Source organism: Chlorocebus sabaeus, chromosome 21, assembly GCF_047675955.1.
Source record: "Chlorocebus sabaeus isolate Y175 chromosome 21, mChlSab1.0.hap1, whole genome shotgun sequence".
In the NCBI taxonomy this organism is placed as follows: domain Eukaryota; kingdom Metazoa; phylum Chordata; class Mammalia; order Primates; family Cercopithecidae; genus Chlorocebus; species Chlorocebus sabaeus.
In genome coordinates this window covers 8,586,003-8,606,581 of record NC_132924.1, presented here as the reverse complement: position 1 = coordinate 8,606,581, position 20,579 = coordinate 8,586,003, and the positions used below count along the sequence as shown (strand labels likewise).

General features: G+C 37.0%; 1 pseudogene; it reads left to right on the top strand.

The window, feature by feature from the left end:
• Positions 1 to 6,326: 6,326 nt before the first annotated feature.
• Positions 6,327 to 20,579, top strand: part of LOC140709546 (uncharacterized) — a 30,430-nt pseudogene continuing 16,177 nt past the window's right edge.

Here is a 20,579-nt window from a genome sequence, read left to right as displayed (position 1 = left end):
TCTTCTGTTAATCCCTCTGGTGTGGTGTCTATCAGTTCCTGATTTTTCCAAGATGCATAACTTGAAACCACTTACACCACCACCAGTCCCATATTTTTTTCCATATGTACAATCTCTTTCATGATTTCCTTGATTTGCCTCTATCTTTAATCCTGTGGAGTCATGTATAACATCTAAACATAGTTTTCTCCAATAGAAATTTATTGCTTTTGGCTTGATGGATTTGACACCTTTTTCTGTAACAACAATGGCATCTTCAATAGTGTAATCCTTCCAAGCTTTTCTGTAACAACAATGGCATCTTCAATGGTGTAATCCTTCCAGACTTCTATAATGTTCTCTCAAGATGCTCTTCTATAGCCTTGACCATCCTCTCCACAGAGGATTGACAATCCTCCTCTTACTGCGCATAAGAACCCAATTTATGACTTCCTGATATAAAGGCTGAATTAGAGATGTTGTGTTTGGGAGCAAGTAGACCACTTTGACACCTCTGGTGTTGAACTAATGAGTTTCTTGGAGAACAGGGGCATTGTCCAATATTAAAATAACTTTAAAGGCAGTCCTTTACTGGCAAGGCACTTCCTGATTTCAGGGACAAACCATTAATGGAACCAATATAGAAAAGGGGTTCTCATTGTCCAGGCCTTCTTGTTGTACAAACAAAAAGCTGGCAGCTGGTGTTTATCTTTTCTTTTGAAGGCTCTGGGGTTAGCAGCTTTATAGATAAGAGCAATCCTGATCATAAATTGGACTGCCATTTGCACAAAACAGAAGAGTTACCTATCCCTTCCTGCCTTAAATCATGATGCTCGTTTCTCTTCCTTGCTAATCGATGTCCTTTGTGGCTTTTTTTTTTTTTTTTCCAAGAATGGGGCACTTTTGTCTGCATTAAAAACCTGTTCAGGCAGATAGTCTTCCTCCTTAGTGATTTTCTTAATGGCATCTGGGAACTTTTCTGCTGCCTCTTGGTTGGCAGAAGATGCTTCTCCAGTTATCTTGACATTTTTTAAGCCAAAACTTTTGCTAAAATTATCAAACCATTTTTACACCGGTATTAAATTCTTCAGCTTTAGATTCTTCTCCTTCCTTTTGCTTTAAATTGTCATATAATGACTTTACTTTTTCTCAAATCCTATCAGTCTAGAGTTATGCCTTTTACATAGTCAGCCTGTACCCACATAAAAGCTGCATCTTCAATATGAGATAAAAAAAATAGTTATCAAAAAGTGTAAGATTTTGATGACTGCTGAAAGAGGTGCAGCTATAGTTTCATGAATTTTATTTTGTTTTTGCACAATGATATTTCTGCTGAATTCATATATCTTAAAATGGCGGGCAATCACAGCTGCAGACCTTTGTCTATGGTACATCCCAAGCAATTCAACTTTTTCTTGTGATGCCATAACTTTTCTCTGTTTCTTGTGAACACTTCCAGCTTAAACAGTGCTACTTTGTATAGGTTATTCAAGATGTACCATGTTGCATGGAACACAGTGAAAAAATACACAAGAGCCATGAAAGATTGCTTTTTATTGGAATAAGCAATTTACTGAAGAGATGAGAGGCTCACATGGAGACGATTATCTTCACAGGGCATTTTAAGTGGATCCTAACAACGCTTGGGTTCCCTGCAATAGCAACAGGGGATGGCTGTGAAATTATTACAGTAGTACAGAATTACTACAGCTAATTTTATGCAGTTATTATTTAATATTCCCTCTTTATGTTTGTTTACATTTCTCTGGACTGAATGGTACCGTGCATGCTTTGTGTTTGTGTAATTTTGATAAATTTTAATTTTTATAACAGATTTGTGTGCATTTTATGGTAGTGATAGTGAAATAGACTAGTAGCTACAAATATTTTCTGTCTTCATGACATATTTAATTTTTTCTTAATTTTTTTGATATTTCTAAGCTATACTATTTGCAAGTTTTTTACAAAGTGTCACAAATTCCCTAAAAAGTATTTTAATGTATTTGTTGAAAAGAAATGTTTGTGTAAGTGATCCCATGCAGTTTAAACTGGTGTTGTTCAAGGCTCCACTGTATATGGTGGTCAGAATTCCTCCTCAGGGTGATTGGATTCTCTGTTCAGAGTCTCACTGGACTTGAAATAAAGGTATCCACTGGGGCTGCAGTTCCTATTGGAGGTTCAAGATCCTTTTACCAGTCTTGATTTTTTTTTTTTTTTTTTTGGCAGAATTCATTATCTTGGGGATGCAAGGCTAAGTTCACTGTGTTCCTGCTATTGGCTGAGAAAGCTCTCAGCTCTTTGTGGCCACCACAGTCTCTTACCCCTAGACTTCCTTAAGTAATGAGTGACATGATATTTGTCATTTTCCAGGCTAATCAGAGAATGTCTTGTAACCAGCTGGAAAAAAGTGGCATCTTTAAAGTGCACATGCCCAGGATAACCTCCCCCATTGTCATAATACGTAATATAATCAAGGGAGTGATATCTCATCTCAGCCACGAGTTTCATCCACACTCAAGGGAAAGGAGGCTATAAAAGAAAGAAGGCTTTCCAAAACCCATGGGATGTTAATTTACAGAGGTGACAGGTCAATATCATTGACAGAATATTACTGAAACTGTCCAAGAGAAGGTAGCCAGGCTGCATCATGCAAGGGCATCTGGCGAAGCACCATGGTCAGCCAGGAGGCAGAACATGCAAGAGAAAGCCTGCTCCAGTGTCTGTATTCTGCTTTCTATGGGAAAGAAGGGAAGATGGGACCGGTGGAATAATTTTAATGGGCTCTGGAACATAAGGGTAGTCTCTAGTTTGCTCCTGGCCCTGGGGTGATTTAGGGTAGGGAAAGAATTGGCATTGTGTGTGAGAGTTAGATAATGAAGGTGATTTGAGGTGTGGGCTGTACTACTCGATATCTATATGAAAAGTATGTTCAAAAGCAAGTTGTGTTTTATCTCTAAAAATCCTAGGAGTTAGCTTGAATTACACTGGAATGAGCAACCTCTCCATAGGCAGGAAGGCTCTCAAGATGTGAAACCATCATAAAATATAGGGGAAAAAACGTGATTAATACAAGGTCATGGGAGTCATCTTAGAATTCTACCTACCATAAATTGAAATCAAATTTTAGGAGTTTGTTATGATAATTGAAGGGACCCAACATTGCTTAATGAAAAGATTATAAACAAAGAATAAAAAATTTAGCAGTGTATGATCTTCAGCAAGCATCTTTATTATTCTGAAGTTTAGTTTCTCTAACTGTAAAATTAGTGTAATGGTATACATGCTGTAAATACGTAGGATGAAGTGAGAAAGTATATTTTAAGAGTTTACCATAGTATTGGCACAGAGTTGAGCTCCAAAATTACAAATATTATTATTATTAGTATGTTATTATATAAATTTGATTATTCTTAGATTCTTTCAGACTGTCTTCCTTCCTTCCTTCCTTCCTTCCTTCCTTCCTTCCTTCCTTCCTTCCTTCCTTCTTTCCTTCCTTCCTTCCTTCCTCATCATTAAATTCCAAACTCTGGAAACCCCTGGTTTTATTATAGCGCTGTCTGGACTTGTACCCTTTCTTATTTCTGAGATCTACATTGTGTTTTTCACAATGTCCCATTAATCATATTATTTACAAAAACACCTAAAATATGTAACACCACCTATCTTGTAGGACAGCAGGCACCAGAAAACAGATAGACCAGTTTGACTCAATGGACACTCATGCTATACCGGGAAAACTTTTGGATTCTTATTTGACAAGATTATAAATAAACATATGTACATAGGATAGCATTGACTGAGGTCACAAAGTATGAATGAAAGGGAGCTGAGTTTGGAATGCATGGTGCTGCAGGGTTAAAAAGCCTACTTTCAGAAGTCTCCTTTGAATTGAGAGGGCAAAGGTGGGTGGGGGGGTTAGTAGAAGAGAGATAAACAGATAACAAGCACACCATGGTAAGGAAACAAAGGAACAGGCCTAGCATGGTGGCTCACACCTGCTATCCCAGCACTCTGGGAGATTGAGGCAGACAGATTAATTGAGCCTAGGAGTTGGAGACCAGGCTGGGCAACATGGTGAAACCCTTTCTCTACAAAAAGTACAAAAAAAAGTTAGCCTGGTGTGGTGGTGCACACCTGTAGTCCCAGCTACTTGAGAGACTGGGGTGGCAGGATCGCTTGAGCCCAGTAGGTGGAGGTTAGAGTAAGCCACGATTGTCCTACTGCACTTCAGCCTGCGCAACAGAGCAAGACTATGTGTCACAACACAAAACAAAAACAAAGAAATAAAATCAGGAGCTGTAATTACGTCTTGATATAATTTTGATGGTTTTAATCAATATAGATATCTGACTATAATTAAATACGGCAAAAGTTTTAGACTAAAAATTCTTTGCTTGTTCAGGTTTTAAAACAACATTATAACTTTTTATCTAGGTGCTCTAACAAGAGAACAGCTGAGAAAGCTTTAGAGTTCTGCAGAAAGTGTGCCTGTCAATGATCCCTTCAGAAGAAGTTAGGGTGTAGTGGTGATTCTCAAGCTCCCAAAGGAGCTCTAACAGGTGGAATCAGGGACCAACGAAAGACATTTTTATAGTCTCCTATACCAGTTTTCATTATGTTCTAAGCATTAGCATTTGTGAGATCCGTAGATGGCTGTCCAGTGAGTAAGATGTAAATGTTTATTTTATGAAATCATTGTGTTTTGGGTATTGTTACAGCAACGAACTGTATGTAATTCAATAGTTAAAAAGAAAAAAACCAAAAGGTCACTTTTTAATAGGTAATGAGTTATTATGATGTCATGAAGACAAATACCAAAGTGCTGTGTAACACTCTTGAAGATTTATGGGTATAAACGTTCCTTGGGCTTCCAATGGTGGATGTAGGTGTGGGGTTAAAGAAGTGGTAAGTTGGAAAAGACCCTGAACCTGTAAGCAGAATAGATTAGATTCTCTTCCTTATATATCGCACACTACATATTACATTTCAGATGCATTTCAAGAAATGGTATACTCACAAAAGGATGGAGGAATGAAGCAGTATTATGATTGTAGTCATGGAAATCTATATCAAAGATGCAAGGAAAACATTCTAAATTAGGAAATTAGAGGAAACGGTATGTTCAGTCCTTGCTATCTATAGAGCTGTAAATTCCTGCAAATGATGAGATTGATTTATACAATACAAAGACCAGACAAAACATAACAAACAAACCAACAAACAAAAAACAACATCGTTCTGATTTCATAGCAATCTTGTCGGAAATAAATAAATTCAGTGACAGCAGAAACTCCGATTCGGCAGAGACTGCAGCAATGTCATGTCTATTCGCAGACATCTTGGGAAGGTGATGGACTTCACACAAAATACAGGCTGAAAGTCTAGAGCCAATTTTATTTCATTGCAAAAGTCAGGATGATATAAATGGATTTCTGAATTATATTTAGTAGAAAATATGAACTTTAGAAGGCTTATTGCAAAATCAAATTTTGTGATTTTAAAACTATACTTCAGTGCTTCCCAAATATATTAAAAAATCATAATCCTGGGTTTTCCAGAAAATTTCTCTACAGTATTTTCTTCACATTTACCCATCATTTCCAAGATGTCTCATAAATTTTAATATTCTGTGATAATATTCCATCTTTTATCAACCCAGAAAAGAGTATTGCTTTTGAGATATTTCAAACCAATGATTTTTTTTTTTTTTTTTTTTTTTTGATTCAGAAATTTTGGTCATTGATGCTAAAAGACGCCCCGGCTATTGGGAAATCTAACCCAAATGGTTGAAGAAAGATTTTTAAATTAAACATAATCTGTCTACACACATTAAGTTAATCAAAAGGCTTCCATTTTGTCAACCAGCATGTGCTGTAAATCACAGTTGAAATCTTCAAGGGGGGTCGGGCGCAGTGGCTGGTGCCTGTAATCCCAACACTTTGGGAGGCGGAGGCAGGCGGATCACTTGAGGTCGGTAGTTCGAGACTAGCCTGGCCAACATGGCGAAACCCTCTCTCTACCAAAAAATGCAACAATTAGCCGGGCGTGGTGGCACACGCTGGTGATCCCAGCTACTCGGGAGGCTGCAACAGAAGAGTCACTTGAACCAGGGGGACGGAGGTTGCAGTGAGCCAAAACCACACCACTGCACCCCAGCCTGGACGACAGAGTGGTGCTCAATAAAAAATAAATATTCACACAGACAAATACTATCTGTGATGGCTAATCCTAGGGGTCAGCGTGGCTGGAGGAGGGTACCTACGGCTGGGTGAAGTTCTTTCTCAAGTGACTGTGAGGGCGTCGCCAGAGGAGATTGACAGCTGAGTGGGTGACTGGGAGAAGAAGACCTGCCCTCAGTGTGGGGGACCAGCCAATCCGCTGCCAGCGGGGCTGGAACCAGGCCAACAGAAGATGGGGGATGAGCAGTGTGCAAGGTCCTCATCCTCTGGCTCACTCTCTCTTCCCGTGCTGGGCGCTTGCTTCCTCTCCTGCTGCCCTTGGAAGTCAGATTCCAGGTTCTTCAGCTTGTGGCCCCTGGGGCTATCGGACTTGGGAGGACTGACTGGGAGCACACTGTGGACCTCGCTGGTTTGGGGGCCTGGGACGTGGCCGAGTCCTGGGGCTTCTCTGCGGCCTGTTCCGGGCGTCGCGGTGAACCGCCAGCCAGTTCCCCAAGTAAGCTCCCTGCTCAGACGCCTGATAGCTTGTTGGTTCTGTCCCTCTGCGGGACTTTCACTACCACTCTCAAACTCACACACAGAGGAAAGAGTGTTACGGAAGAGATGGAGCAGTCCACTCCAAGAACATTCCCATCCTATGGATTACGAGAATTGCCTGAGGCAGTTTGGGTATGTGCATAAATGTGATTTTATGTATAGCATCTTTAAGCTTGTGGTACAGAGGGAAGGTGGGCAGCCCATAACTGGTACCTTGGCTTCCAAATTTGGGCTTCAGTTGTAGTTCTGACACCAGTTTCATGATTTTTAAAACTCATCATCTATTTGGGGAACTTTGTTTTGCCATCTATGAAGTACGGATAATTGTGCTACATAATATTTATTTGAAGAGCGACAGGATATCTGAAGGTCATGAATAGTCAAACATCACTTAAACAAATTTTATAATGTGTTTTACAAAATTGAATCAAAATTTGATAAGGATTTATAAAGAGTAAGTCAAATTTTTACCAGGACTTCATACCTGATATGCCCATCTGTTTTATTAAAATGATAGGCATTTTTTGAATATAAAAAAAACAACTAGACATACTGTCAGAGATACAATAAAATGTATTCCAAGCTACCAATTATTTAACCTAAATACAGAGTTCACCATTTTCTAAGCAATTAAGAAAATGAGATCTCTTGCTAATTAAGAATCGGTAAAATATTATATATAATATATAATCTCATATTATATATAATCTGTTATATATAATACATAATCTCATATATAATCTGTTATATATAATATATAATCTCATGTATATTTTATATAATCTCTTGTATATAGTATATATAATCCCTTATATATTTTATATAATATTATATATAATATACATAATCTCATATATATTATATATAATGGCATAAATATGTATAAAATAAAAGATAAAATATATATGGTTCTGTGTCTCTGGAACCCTAACATAGGTGTTAAACATATTCATAATTTACTCTTTTAATAAACATTATTGAAAACGAAGTATCTGTCAAACATTTTGCCAAGTAATTGGGATTTAACGGTGAAAAACCACAGTTTGTGCTATCAATTTAGAAGGAAAGACATTTGAGCAAACAATCATTTCAAAACCTAAGTGAGTAATTTCAGGACATTATGCTATGCGCTAGATTTATACAACCAAAAAGAGTGGAATGAAGGGGGAAAAAAGAGTCTTTATTTAAATAGGAACCACAGGGATTGGGCGCCATGGTTCACGCCTGTAATCCCAGTGCTTTGGGAGGCTGAGGCAGGCCAATTACCTGAGGTCAGGAATTCGAGACCAGCCAGGCCAACATGGTGAAACCCCGACTCTACTAAAAAAAAATGCAAACAATTTAGCCGGGTGAGGCGATGGGAGCCTCTAATCTCAGCTACTCGGGAGGCTGAGACAGGAGAATGGCTTGAACCCGGGAGGTGGAAGTTGCAGTGGGCTAATATTGCGCCCCTGCACTCTAGCCTGGGTGACAAAGGAGACTCCACCTCCAAAAACAAATAAATAAAAATAAATGAATAAATAGGAACCACAGTAATAAGAGTGAGTTTATAGGTCCATTCTTTAATATTCCCAACATTTTATTTATTAATAAATTTACATTTTTTAATTATTATGTATTTTTAATAGTTGTATATATTTCTAGGGCACATGTAAAATTTTGATACAAGCATGCAATGTTAAATGATCAAGTCAGGCTAATTGGGGTTCCATTACCTCAAGCACTTATTATTTCTTTGTTTTGGAAACATTCCAATTTCATTCGTTTAGTTATTTGGAAATATTGGCAATAATTGCAACATTGCTCTTCCTCCAGCACAAATTTCCTTTAGTCTTATTTACAAAACTATGGTAAGGAAGTTTAAATTAAATTCAAAGCACGCCATGTTACAGGTAAAATTGTTCCATAACAAAGCACACTGAAAAATTGTTGTATTTATTAGTTGAGGAGACTAAGTCACAGCATCTGTTCCAATATATAGAAAACATATCTCTCTAACATGTGCGTATACAGACACACACACACGCGCGCACACACACATATTTATAGTGCCAAGCTAGGCAGCTAATAAATGTGTTCAGCAGCAATATATAAATCAATAAAATAACAAAGGGATAGATTGAATTAATTTTGTTAGAAGACACAAAAGTTGAACATTTATAAATTTTAGGTGGCTTGAACTTGATTGGTTCATTTCACTCTTTCAAAAAATAAAAGGTGAATTTAATTTTGCTTTCACCCTGCAGAATTATAGTAAATGCATAATTCAAAACATATAAAATAAAAACAAACCTAATTAGTACAGTGCATCATATAATATGTTCACTTTCTTTAAATTTAGTAAACTCCATACTACTTTATTACTGCAAATCTAATACAATAAAGTTACGTTTTACTGACTACTTTCTATTTGTTAAGTTCTAGAGACTTATTTTTCAGGATAATAAGTACACAACAGCAAAAATATGTATTGTATATGAGATGAAAGTGTTTAGAGGATACTAATTTTTTGGTGTATGAGTGTAAGCTATTTTTTCTGCTTATTTGTATGAATTACACATTGTGAGAAAGCACTGCAGTTTTAGATAATTATTCTTAGATTTCTGATGATAATTCATTTTATTGAACATTAAAAAGGAAAAAGTAGTAGCTGTAACATTATTATAACGCCAAGTAGGACTCTGCTGAGATTTTTTTTTCTTAACAATATATTTAATATTTATTTCAATAAACATTCAGGTCTTTTTTTTGTTTTAATTGTTGTAAAGCCAAAGGTAAAAATACCATAATTTATAATATTTCCCTGGGTGAAATATTTAGGTTTAAATGTATATTTTCTCAAATATTAACATGACTGCATAAAATTTGTGGTTATTAAAATAAAGCCAGCTCTGATTTAAGTAAATGATTTTTTCTTCTAAAAATTAATGAAAAAAATAGATCCTAAATCCTCCGGAGCAAAATAACCTTTAAAATTGGGACATAAAAAACATCTCATTTGGGGGTCTGCTCAAATGAGAATCTAAGAGATTTATTAGTTTTCTTACATGTCTTTTGTATTATGCCAGATTTAATATGGTGACTGAAATAGATCATATAATTCTATGCATCTCATTAAGTAGGTCTCATTACTATATATACTTGTATATTTTTCTTTCCTTTTATTCTATTCATATACCTTGGAGTGTCATTTCCACTTGACTTTACGTTTGCACTTCTGCGGTTTTTCTCTCTAAAAGCTTTATGGTAATATAATGAATATATCATACAATTTAGCTGCTTAGTGTACAATTCATTGCATCTTAATATATAAACAATGTTGCACAGCCATCACCACCATCAATTTTAGAGCATTTTACCAGCATTCCCTGTAAAAGAAACTCCATCCCACATTAACAGTCACTCTACTTGTAAATTTTTTTTTCTTTTCTTTTCTTTTTTTTTCTGAGACAGTGTCTCACTCTGTCGCCTAGGCTGGAGTGCAGTAGCATGATCTTGGCTCACTGCAACCTGTGCCTCCCAGGTTCAGGTGATTCTCCTGCCTCAGCCTCCCAAGTAGCTGGGGCTATGGGTGTCCACCGCCACACCCAGCTAATTTTTGTAATTTTAGTGGAGATGGGGTTTCACCATATTGGCCAGGCTGGTCTCGAACTCTTGACCTTGTAATCTGTCCACCTTGGCCTCCCAAAGTGCTGAGATTACAGGCGTGAGCCACTATGCCTGGCCGCAGTCACTCTACTTTTACAGCCACCCCCACCCTCAACTCTAGACAACTACTGATAAAAATTCTGCCTCTATAGATTTGCTTGTTCTGGACATTTTATATAATTGATATAAATGAAGTGTGAATTTTTGTCAAATGACTTTTTCTGTGTCCTTTGAGATAGTGTGTGTTGTGTGTGTTACATCAATTAACTTTAAGATATTATGGCACTCTTGCATCCTTGGAAGAAATTGCCCTTGATCTTTGTGTATAATCTTTTTATGTTTCTGGATTCAGTTGCTAGTATTTTCCTGACACTTTTTACATACAGTTTAGTAAGAGATATTGGCCTCTAGTTTTATTTTTCGCTATCTTTTTCTGGTTTTGATACAGCATAATACTTGCCTCATAGAATTACTTGGAAAGTGCTCTCTCCTAATATTTTTGTAAAAGTTAGTGAAGAATTTATATTTATTATTTAAATGTTTTGTAGAAATCATCAGGCAATTTGGAACTGAGTTTGTTTGTTTGTTTGTTTGCTGTTTGGTTTTTTTGGTTTGTTTTTGGTTTTGTTTGTTTCTGTCGCCCAGGCTGGTATGCAGTGGTACAATCTCGGCTCACTGAAACCTCTGCCTCCCGGATTCAAGCGATTCTCCTGTCTCAGCCTCATGAGTAGCTGGGACTACAGGTGCATATCACCATGCCGGCCATCTAAATTTTTGTATTTTTAGTAGAGATGGGGTTTTACCATCTTGGCCAGGATGATATCGATCTTTTGACATTCATAATCCACCCTCGTCGGTCATCTAAAGTGCTGGGATTACAGGCATAAGTAACCTTTCCCAGCTAGGACTGAGTTTTTTTTAAAGAAATGTTTAAATTTTTAATTCAGTTTCTTGTTATAGATCTATTCTCATTTGATATAATTTTGTGAGTCAGTTTTGGTACTTTCTCAGAATTTGTTCATTTTGTCTAAGTGATCAAATTTTTTGGCATAAGTTGTTTTTAGTGTTTTCTTATAAGCTTCTTTATTATTCTACAACATTGGTAACCATGTCCCCTCTACTTCCACTCTTGATATTAAGTTGCATCCTGTCTCTGTTTTTTTTTTTTTTTCTTTACTACTATAACTAATGGTTTGTCAATATTTTGGTCTGTTCCAAGAACCAAATCTTGGTATCATTAATTATCTGTCTTATTTTCCCAGTCTTTATTTTATTACTTTCTGCTCTAATCTTTATTACCCTTTTCTGCTTTCTGTATGTGTGTGTGTTTACTTTTCTCAGTGTTTTAAGAAGGTGGTTCTGGTTATTCATATCAGTTCTTTTTTTTTTAATATAAACTTTTCAACTTTGAAGTTCCTGTTGTATAATTTAAAAATTGTCTGGCCTTTCTTTCACTTTCTTACCACGAAAATTCTAAAAACTCTTATAACTTTCCAATGATGGAAGTATCTTGGTTATTCAATGCCCCCTTGAAATACACCTGAAATTGTACTTATGAGGTGACTCAGGGTAAGACCTTAAATAGCTTTTAAGATTGGGGCTACTAATGTCAGAAAGGCCACTCATATGATTAGAGGCTTGCAGGTTTGTGCCAACAATATCAGCCTTACCCTTAACCTCTGTGGAAGGGAGGGAGGCAGTACATTGAGTTAAATTATGTGACCAATGGATTACATTGACCATGCCTATGTAATTAAATTTCAACAAAAACTCTGGACACTAATGCTTAGTGGAGTTTCCTGATTGGTGAACACACTGACATGCAAGGAGAATGATGCAACCTAAGAAAGCATGTAAATTCTGTATTCCAGCTCCCTTGGAACTTCACCCTCTGTATCTCTTTGTTTTGCTATTTCTCAGTGGAGTCCTTTATAATAAAATTGTAATGCTAAGTGTAGTGTTTTCATCAGTCTTATGAGTGGTTGTAGTGAAATTATCCGACCTGAGGAGGATGGTAGAAATATTCTCGATTTGTAGCCAGTTTATATGAACTGAAGACAATCTTGTGGACTGTGCCCTTTAACATCTTGAGTCTGTGTTAACTCTAGGTGGTTCATGCCAGAATTGAATTGTGCTACCTCAGTTAGGGTTGGTGTCAGAATAGTTGGTGTCAGACGTGGGAGTCACTAGCATGACCCTGGCTCATTGAAATCTGTGCTTTGAGAAGAGAAGTAATAAAAGGGAAGGAGATGGGGAAGCTTGATTTACAAGTGGTCATGAGGTTCCCCATGGTTTAAAATAGCAGATATGCTGTAGTCAGTTTCTGAAAGTAAAGGTTACAAATGAAATTCAGGTATGATTGATTCTTCTCCCAGAGAATTGCATTACTGGGTGTATAAGAAAATGTAAAATAGAAAAAAGAAAATTAAGTTTAGAGAAAAACTGGTGTTTGAATGTGTAACTAGTTTTATTTAATTTACCTAAATGTATTATGGAGATAATTAGTGTGTCTGACTAGGGGACATTTCCTCTATGTAGTGTTATAAAACAGAAACTTGGAAATCTGCCTTTAAAACTATATTAATTGCACCTGCTAAATAGGAGTTAATACGATTGTGTTAGCCCAAGCAAGAAAGAATAGAAACAAGAGTGCTAGTGTAGAAAAGTTATCTGTGCGATAACCTTGTGTGGAGCAGAGGCTGGGGCTTATAATAAAAGCCTGTAAGTGTCTTTTAGTGAAGGATATTTCAGCCACAGTGTGAAATATCTAATGTTTGTCCTCAGATGGGTCAGCCTTTGGCATGTGGGCTGTGACTGTGAAAGAGTGGACTCAATGAGTTGCTTTCCTTGATATCTTAGTTATCCTGCCAGCATCTTCTGATATCACACCCAGAAGTTAGGCTCCACTAATTGCCAGCTGATTCTATTGCTTTTAACAAGGCCTGGGTGGAGCATAAATTGTTCCACTTCTGATATAATTGATGTTGGGCCCTTTTATAGACTTTAAGATTGGTCTTTGAGGCTTTCACTAACATGCTAGGTGGACTCTTCTCATCTTTCTCTTTCCTGATTTTCTCTGATAAACTTCTAGCTAGTCCAATGTTTAGCTTGTTGCTAATAAGGAGCTACCAGCTTCCTCTTTATTGTTTACTACTAAAGTCTCCATTGTTTTTGAAAGCACCTTTAGGATCGAACTTCTTCACGATCTGTTCCAAACAGAAGCAAGGATGCCCATGGAGCTCTCTGCTCTTATGTTGTTCCTCTCCTTCCGAGAAGCAGCTCTGAACCCTGCTCCAAAGCATGGGTAGGCATGAGATGCTTTTCTTATTCGAGTTACTTCCTTGCTTTATGAATAGGGCAATGACAAGTGGTGATCACTTCTAGTCTTCTTGGGCTGCCTGACCAGCATGGAACAGACAACTTACAAGTCATCTGGGGTGAGACTGATAGGGGTTCAGTGTTCCTGGCCTGCTGTTCCTTTGTTAGGGCTTCTTCTCTCTAAATGAGGCCTGGATGAAAGAAGAAAGTCCTGTGCTTCTTAGCCACTCTTGTCTGGAATAGAGCTTATGCAAAACAAAGCAGGGGTGGAGGCTGAGAAATGATGGTATTCTACTCTTCATGCAGAGATGCCTTAATTTTAGAATAAAAGGTAGAGGGAAAGGGAGTCCTGCGTTCTTGGCCATAGCCACTAGGATTCAAGCTTCTGTCATTCTGAGCCAAAAGGCAGGAAGACAGAACAAGCTATGGTACAAATGCCACTGACCACTGACTTTCCCTGTTCATACTAAGATTTGGTAGATTCCTTAAGTTTTCTTGTTCTCTGTTCCCGCTTGCCCATAAGACAGTTTCTAGAGACTTTAAATAGTTCTTTTTTTAAAAAAAATAATTTTTATCGGTTATGATCTTTTGTCTGGGAAAAAGATTCTGTAGGGTTTCTCATGCCTTCATTCAAAAACCTTTTTGTGTTGTCTGTTTTCAATCTGTGGTGACACACAAACTGAAACATCCACAAAAACTTCAAGTCTAAAGATAGTAATTACAGATGAGTATACTTTACTACAATTCAAACCCTTATGATCATTTTCAGAACTCAGCTTCAGGGAAAGGAATTAAGAGAAAATGGAATAGCAGGCAGATGACCCATCCGCTGATATAAGATAAAACATGGCTAGAAGAAGTCTTTTTGTATTTTTTTACAAATAGATTTACAAGCATTTATTCATGTATTCTTAAAACGATCACTATTGAATATACAATGCCTATCAACACTGCTTCTTATTTGTTATTCATGTAAAATAATCACAGGTTCCTTGGTATTTAATTTTTTTTTTTTTCAATGTGGTTCAGGAAAACAACACCTACCTTCTCTCTATTCTTTCAACTCTGGAGTTGACAACGAAGGGAAAAAGGAGTAGAAGAAATGTGATAGATAATTTTTTAGTTATTTTGTATTCATTCTGGTGAAATGAACATTGTTTTTGGTTTTTCTACCACGTAAAGAATATTGCCCTAGAAATGATAATTTAAGCCTAATGCTTCTCTGGGTGGGGGAAAGAAGATACTATTAAGTGATGAAGAGTTTTAACGTGCCAGATAAGTTTTTTTTTTAATGCCATAAAATATCTTGCATTTATGATTATTGATTTTTAATTTATTTTTGGGAGAAATGTAGTATGCAGTAATAGGTTTATTTTTTCTTATTTTAACTCTATTATTCGAATTGGTATACATTTATTTTAAATCTGTAGGTAAAATACAGATATGATAGGCAGGATAGGATGATTAGCTGTGGTTTTTGACTGGCTTGGCAGTTTGGGGATATTGCATTTAACCAAAATATGCTTGTTTTATAAATTCTTGAATTGCTACAAGAATCACTATTCCATGGCTAAATAAAATAACAAGGGGTGCTCATTTCTGATTAAGTGATTTGAAACATTGAGTCGGCCGGGCATGGTGGCTCACGCCTGTAATCCCAATACTTTGGGAGGCTGAGGAGTGCAGATCACCAGGTCAGAGGTTCGAGATCAGCGTGACCAACATAATGAAACCCTGTCTCTAATAAAAATACAAAAATTAGCTGGGCTTGATGGCCCGTGCCTGTAATCCCAGCTATTCAGGAGGCTGAAGCAGGATAATCACTTGAACCTGGGAGGCGGAGGTTGCAGTGAGCTGAGATCTCACCACTGCATTCCACCCTGAGTGACAGAGCGAGACTCCGTCAAAAAAACAAACGAATAAACAAAACAAACAAACAACAACAACAACAACAAAAAACAAAAGAAAGAAAGAAACATTGAGTTAATGGGAATCTGATGAAAATATTTTCATATTTTAAATTTTAAAATGCAATTTTTGGGACAAAAATAAGCTATAGGCTAACAATTACAGGTTTTTATAATTGATGCAGTAAGTGTAGAAAATATCATGATCAAAAATGTGGGAAATGAGCAATGATGATGAAAAGGAAATGGAATTGCTCAGAAAGAAAATTAGGGCTACACAGTAGCTAATGCGCTGCATGACTGATTGCCTATAGGTATGGAGCCAAAGTGAAAGACATGTGATATTAGATACTTAGATTTTAAAAACTTTGTTAAATAAATAGAATATATATGAATACGTGTTGGAGCTATATCTGCCTACAATGTTTATACTGGCAAACAATAGGATATTGTTGGCAAATAAAGCCCTATAGAGTTATTTCATACTAGAAATATTAAAACAAGAATAGGTACACACTTTAAAAAAGTGTAATGAGGCCCCAGAAACACATTTTAAGATTGATGTCGAGAAATTAAGGAATATAAAGTCAACTTTAAAGAACATCCTCTTTCAAGCTTGTCAAAAGCATTGTAGTATGAGGTGGGAATGTAGAATCAAAGGCGAAATACAACTTATGTCAGAATCACCTTCAGTGCCAATTAGCAATGTAAATTCCTTTGATGAGATTTGCTGGGATAAGCAATTTTGAGGACAAGGGTTGGAAATCAACAGTTTACAAGATATCCAGGTGATTCTTATATATACTACAATTTAAGAATCACTGCCCCAGTCTGTTACATTACTAGACAACTTACAATATGGAATCTATTTGATAAAATATACAGTGATTTCAGAAATTGAGGAATGAAAATGCATTTTTCCCTTCATTCACTTTAAAGAGCATGGAGCCGGGGAAGGACTGTGGCCTGTGGGATGCAGGAGGAGATGACCTTAATGCACCCGATGCATTCTTAAATAATAAAATGTTAAAGTTATTTTTTATTTAATGATGATTTTCTTTAAAGGCCTGTATCATACCACTGATAGTTAATTCATTATGAGTAATTACAAAAGGTTGAAATATACATGCTTCAGATAATCTGGTTTGATCCATAGCTAAAATTAGTAACAATTAGACATACCATCTAAACCTTAGTATTTTTTTTTTTTTTAAACGGAGTGTCACTGTTATTGGCCTGGGGTTGGAGTGCAATGGCATGATCTAGGCTCACTGCAACCTCCACCTCCCAGGTTCCAGCAATTATCCTGCCTCGGCCTCCTGAGTAGCTGAGATTACAGGCACCCGCTACCATGCCCGGCTAATTTTTGTATTTTTAGTAGGATAGGGGGTTTTACCATGTTGGCGAGGCTGGTCTCGAACTCCTGACCCCAGGTGATCAACCCACCTCAGCCTCCCAAAGTGCTGGGATTACAGACGTGAGCCACCGTGCCCACCCAGTAGTATTTTTATAACAAAACATTGGATATTTTTTGTACTTATTAGGGATTAGGTCAGATCTACATACTCTGAAAGTCAGTCAAAAGAAGTTCATTCACATGTGAAAATAAAAGGCACAGGTCTGTTCCAATATGATCAGGCTGCTATAACAAAATACCATAGACTGGGTGGCTTAGAAACAACAGGAATGTGTTTCTCACAGTTTGGGAGTTGGGAAATCCAAGGTAAAGTCACTAGCAAATTTGGTGTCTTGTGAGGCTGTGTTCTTGGTTCCCAGACAGTTCCTTTTAGCTGTATCCCCACATGCAGAAGCAGGGAATGAGCTCTCTGGGATTTTTTTACACAGATGCTAATCCCATTCACGTGGGCTCCATCCTATGAACAAATCACCTCCCACAGGTCTCACCTCCCAATAGTATCACACTGGGGGTTAGGATTTCAATATATAAATTTTGTCATGACACAAAGGTTCAGTCCTGCGGGGAACTCACTAAAATTCTACCTATACTTTGTGGGAGAATTCAGGAGAATAAGGAGAAATGAATATGTTTCTCTTGTACATTTCATTTGCACAAAATTTATTTCTGAGTTTTCACTAACACTTGCTAAAATAGGGAGTGTCAAAACTTCCAAATTCTAGCCAGTTGAAACATTCTATGTGGGCATTTTATTTTCAAGTTATCAAGGAAAAGCAGTTGTTAGGGATGAAGATCAGTGGTTAATATAAAACTCTTCATTTTTAGTCTGATTTAATAAATTTTTTTTGTGGGAGGAAGTGCTCACAAAAGAGTAAAGTCCAATACATATTTTATATTTCTTTAGCCTCATTCCTCAGAAGGAGGACATTTTAAAGAAACATATGAAAGGAATGTAAAAACCACATTCTGAAAGTTTTGCACTCATTTGCTACAACTTCAAACCATTTTTTTCTTCAGTCATTACTCTGATTTAATTGCTGTCATTTAGAATCTTTGAAAACATTCAATCAGCTGTTTTCTGTTTTAAAGCTACTAATTTATTAATGATTTATGTCTCTTCACTTCTCGAATTCTTGTTTGCTTGTTTTTTCTAATTCTAGTGTAAGCTTGGGGAAATCAGATCTTTCTGTACCTCATGTGTGTGAACAAGGTTTACATTTTATTTACCTATATACTTGCACATAAAAAGGGGTGTCCTGTCTACCCAGAGGAAGGGCCTAGAGTCAAAAAGACTATTTGACAATGAAGATGCTACTCTATGTTGTGGCTGTACATACCCATTGCCGCAAATTTCTGAGACATAGAACTATTTTGATGAAGTTGTAGATACATTTCAATGAACTCACTAAGCCAGCTGACCTTAAGATACCAGTTGCCATTCAGGAGTTAGCACTTTCAAATAAACTCAGCAGATACCTTTCATGTCAGTATTAAGCATATGGTTTAGTACAATGTAATTCTCTAAAATGTTTGTTAGACATTCACTCAGTCAACCAGTCAAGAAATACTTATTGAAAAATCTACTATTTGCCAGGCACATCATTCCACTGGAGACTAACAGGGACCAAGACATGAGCATTGTCCTCCAGGAACTTCCAGACCACTCAGAGATACAAATGAGTGTACAGGAAAGTAAAACACTGTGTGATGTAGAGAAAATAGAAGATTAACATAAAGAGGCAGCTGATACCTTTTGAAAGTCAAATAAGGCTTTCCATGGTGGAATGAAATAACCTAAGATGAGATGGATGAACAGGTTTTAGCATATTAGCAGTGGTGGTGGAGTGCTGTGCAGTGTTCTAGGCGTAAGAGCATGGCAGGTGCAGACTTCCAGAGTTTGGAGAGTATGAAGTGGATTGACTGAGCTTCATTTTATATCAGTATTGCAATGGTATTACTGATACTGAGTGCATTGCCTTAAAAGTGTTTTTCTTACTTTCCATTTTGGTTTATTTTTATGCTAGGTAAGTAAAGGTTCATGTTCAAATGCTTAATTGCCATATGGAGTGCCCTTAGCTGAGATGAGGCTTTAGGGGCATGAAGTAATGGCACTTCGGGTGGAATCCAGAGTTAAATGCACTTCAAAATTCACTCCTGTGTTTCTCAATGCTTGGTCTAGGAGCTAAGAATAAGTGTATGTATCCCAGGACTACATAAAAATCTCATTATCTGTCCCCAGTGTCAGATTCTACCACTGAATGCCTACAACTTGTCCCTAGGGCGTAACCATAACATTCAAGTCTGGTGCTTACCTTTTTCTTCTGAACTATTTCTGTTTTATCAAGTCTTTGTTTATTCCTCTGAATAAACCACAGCATCTTAAGCTTCCTCAGTGATATGGAGGAATCTTCTATACAGACCAACTGACTCACCAGATGTCTGGGTTTTTGTGAGGTACTTGAATGGTCGTTAGAAATTCTACATCATGAAACATCTCTTTGACAAGCACTGGGCCATATGGGAGAGATGAAATTGGTTGGATGACTCCTGATCAGCCAGATGGAAATCAGGATGCATGGAAGCTAAAGTTCCATGCTATGCCCAGGCCTTTACTCTCCATGATCTGTCCACTGACTTGGAGATACACAGATGCCAAGGAGAAGATCTTCAAAATGATGCTTGCAGTGACACTGTTTAATATTCCCTGTTTTGTGGGATGCAAGGGTCTTTACGATTGATGAGGCTTAACAAAATTTATTAACTCATCTGTAGCATATGTTGAGAACTGCATTTTTCACAGTCAAACCAAAAGTTCCCACCAGTCACATCCCCACCTAATACTGAATGTTTTGTACATAGGAAGAAAGAGGGGATTATAAGCTATAAAAATATTTGGCTATGATAATGTTAAATTTATTCCAAAGCCCAGGCATGCCTACCACAGAAGTTAACATATTCTGAATTCATTAAGACAGTCTCACCTTCTGAGAATAAATTTTGCTACTTTAAACTTCTAACCTAATTGTTGATCAGAGTATGAAGGAAAGTTTATATCTCAGAAGAGGCTTTCAAAGCAATTTACAGGTCACAAAAAATACACACAATAATAAAATAACACTTGCTAGTATTTAAAGTTTGGTTAGATTCTAGTCCCAGGGATTTATGTGTTTTACCTCCCCTCACATACACTATTTCTATGAGGGAAGCACTGGTATGACCTTAACTTTATATTTGAGGACACTGAGTTTGAAAGAGCTTATGCAACTTTTCTAAGTTCTCACTTAGACTAATCTAAAGTTCAGGATTATAATCATGATCCCATCGTGATTCCCTTGGCTTAAATTTTAAATTTAAACAGTAACACTTCCATCGTCCTGGTTTACTCACTAATTTCTTCTTGTGTTCAGACTTTTACTTGTTCACTCACTAAGTTTAGCATGATCAGTTATTGGGGCACCTCTGCTCTTCAGCCAACATCTATTCTCTTGTATCCACTGCTCACAAGCAATCTACCAGGAATAATTGTCACATGGAGAGCCAGTGGGGCACAAATATGAAGAAGCATGGATTCTGCCCTTCGTTTCTCAGAGGGAG